Source organism: Olea europaea, chromosome 10 (genome assembly GCF_002742605.1).
Source record: "Olea europaea var. sylvestris chromosome 10, O_europaea_v1, whole genome shotgun sequence".
Classification (NCBI taxonomy): domain Eukaryota; kingdom Viridiplantae; phylum Streptophyta; class Magnoliopsida; order Lamiales; family Oleaceae; genus Olea; species Olea europaea.
The window spans coordinates 15,778,882-15,782,553 of NC_036246.1; positions in this window are offsets into that span (position 1 = coordinate 15,778,882).

The following is a 3,672-nucleotide window of genomic DNA, read 5'->3' on the forward strand; positions in this document are numbered from 1 at the left end:
TATTGGCCGTCTATATTGTTTTAATCGAAACTTTTGGTCAAGATCGATCACGGGGTTGAATAGAAGTGTGCATCAAATCTTGTTAGGTCCACATAATTTGGTTTTAAGGTAGTTTGTGTTAAATAAACTCTTCTGCTGGTTTAGGTTGGCCTTTTTGAAGCTACAATATTTATAAACTTTTAATGTAAAATGAAGGATATATTTTTCGTTCCTTTGGGTTGTAAATCTTTCGAATCGAACCCGACACAAATTCACTATAGAGATGGATTGGCTAATGGTAAGAACGTGATAGACTTGTTTATTTCACGCTTCAACTTGTTAGATCACCTAAAGACTAGGGCTTGGATTCTTTAGCGCATTTTAATAGAACCTTTAGTCCCCCCCCCCCTTTTTTTTCAATTAAGGTTTAATTCTCTTTCCCTGTCCAGACCAGAGAAGCCCACTAACCTAGTAACCCTTACAACCCATTCCCCTCAATTGAATCAATTGCACTTCGATTCATTCAACCGTTCGCACATTCCACTCCGCCCGTCAGCCCGCTGTGCCCATCTCCGACTCAACCTCCGGAGCCGGTCAGACTTGCTCCGTAAGAGTTAAGACCGTAACCTCTTACCTCTGTTACAATTAACGTGTTGCTTCAGAACTTTCGTAACCTCTGTAGCCATAGGATCACAGCTTCGTCGCTAGTTAACTTTCGAGGCAACCGCCAACTGGCGATTCTTCTAGCAAGCAGCGGCAGCCAGCAAAAAATAAGGCGAAGCCCCAGTTCCCCCCCCCTTGATTTTGAAGCTTTATTTCCTTATTTTTTGTTATTTTGATTTGTTTAAATTGTAATAATATATATATATATATATTTTTAACATATGAAATTTGCACTTTTGTTCTTCAATTGCTCAAAGCGGCACTTCCTACATGTTACTCTTCAATTGATTTTGGCATTTTGCTACCAGATGGCCCTCTGCGATTGTAAGTTGCTTATTCTGTCATTGAATTTGGAAATAGTATATATTGCCTTGTGAAATTGTGAATTGTACTATGGATTGATTATGTAAAATTGTGAATTGGACTATGAATTGATTATGTGAAATTGTGAATTGCACTGTATTTTGTGAGTTGCTTCCAGTATTTGTGATTCTTTTGTCATTTTGAATTACTTCCACTCCCAGTAGTAATTGGATATCAAATGTTTAAATCCAGATATCAAATGAAGAGATACTTTTAAACAAAAAGGAATGTAGATAATATTGATTGGTGGATATTGAATAATGTGGAATTTGATGTCAAAGAACTTCCAACTGATCCTGGACTAAGGATACCCGTTTTGGATTACAATGCTAACATCCGAGATCAAGTTTGAATAGCATATATGTTTAAAGGGTTCTTGTCAGCCCCAAGATCATGATTTTTCAAAATGTCAATTTGGCGTAACAATTAGATGATTCAATCCTTCTTGGTTTAAAGAGTTCGGTACTTGGTTGGAATATAATGTAAAAAATGATACTGTTTATTGTTTGTATTATTATATTTTCAAAACAAGTTCTGAACAGCAAGGTGGAGGTGAGTCTTTCATTGGCAAAGGTTTTATTTATTGGAAAAATAAAAAAAAAAGCTTCATACTCATGTTGGACTTCATAATAGTGCACATAATCAAGCTTGCATTAAGTGTGAAGTTTTGATGAATCAAGAGCAACACAATCAATCAGCTTTCTACAAACAGTCAGAACAAGTAAGAAGTCATATGTTATTTGTCTTAATGCATCCATTGATTATGTTCGAATTCTATTGCGACAAGAGCATCCATTTTCAGGGTCATGATAAATCTAAAAATTTTCTCAATCCAGGTAATTTCTTAGTCCACTTTTAATTTTTGGTTGCTCATAATGAAGATATTAATGCTGTTACATTGGGAAATGCTCCTCAAAATTGCAAATTGACATCACCTAATTTTCAAAAAGATATACTAAGTGCTTGTGCTGTTGAGACAATCAATGTTATTATCAAAGATGTTGGCGATCCACTATATTCTATTCTAGTTGATGACTCTTGTGATGTGTCAATGAAGAAGCAAATGTCAATTGTATTACGTTATTTAGACAATAGTGAACATATGAATGAACGCTTCGTAGGGATTGAACATGTTACAAGCACCATGACGCTATGACTTAAGGTTGCAATTGATAAGGTCTTTTCTAGATATAACTTGAGCACGTCTAGATGGAGAAGACAAGGTTATGATGGGACAATTAATATGCAAGGTAAGTTTAACGATTTGAAAGCACTAATTTTGAAGGAGAATTTATGTGCCTTTTACATTTACTATTTTGCTCATCAACTCCAACTAGTGCTTGTAGCTGTGGGAAAGAAGAACATTCCTATTACGAACTTCTTTAGTGTGGTTGGTAATGTGATAAATACTATTGGAGCATCTTCTAAGCGTTGCGTTTTTCTTTGAAAAAAACAATCAAATTTTATTGTTGAGGCATTCGAAAAATGTGAGATTTTAAATAGACGAGGACTTAATCAAGAAACGACCCTTCAGCATTCTGGTGATAGGCGATGGGTTCATATTATAATTTTTGGTCAGCTTACTTGCCATGTTCTCTTCTGTTAGTGATGTATTTGAAATGATTATTAAAAATTAATCTTGTTCTTGTGATCAAAGAGCTGATGTAACAAATTTATTGGATTCGATACAAACATTTGATTTTGCATTTAATCTATAGTTGATGAGAAGTGTGTTGAGGACGTCAAACGAACTGTCAAAAGCATTGCAAAGGAAAGATCAAGATACTGTGAATGCAATGCAATTGGTAAAATTGTGCAAATGACGACTCCCACTAATGAGAGATAAAGGGTGAGATTCCTTTCTGGAAGAAGTATGTTCTTTCTATCAACAACATTATATTGATGTACCCAACATGGATGATAAGTTTGTACACCGTGCACTTCGTAGTCCCCCATAGTGTAATCCTCCAAAAATTACAAATTTACATTATTATTGGGTAGATTTGTTCTACCTTGTCATCGATTTACAACTTCAAAAACTGAATGATCATTTTTCGCAGGTAAATACAGAGTTACTCCTTTGTGCAATTTGTTTATGTCCACATTTTCTTCTTTTGACAAGAAAAAGGTTGATTCGACTTTTTGAGCTTTATCTATTATATTTCTTTGCAGTAGATGTCATAGTACTTGATGATCAACTTGAGATTTATATTTTTGACATGCGCTCTAACAAAGAGTTTGAAGGGTTGAATGACTTTGGTGATATTGCGGAGAAGTTAGTTTTGATAAAGAAAGATAAGGTATATCTATTGGTTTACAAACTTTTGACTTTAGCATTGATTCTACTGATTGCTACTACTACTGTCAAGATAGTCTTTTTTGTAATGAGCATCGTAAATGATAGATTGCGTAATCAGAAGGGTGATCAATGGATGAATGACATCACAATTTTATGTAGAGAAATATATATTTTTGAAACTCGATAATGAAGTTACTGTACAACGATATCTAACTATGAAAACTCGTTAGGAACAAGTGTAATATATAAATTATGTCATTTTTAATATTGACGTAATATTGTTTTATATTTTTATGATTATTCAATCCATGACCAAAAACTCGACGTTCGGCGTTGATAAAATTCCCCCCCCCCCCCCCCAAAACAAA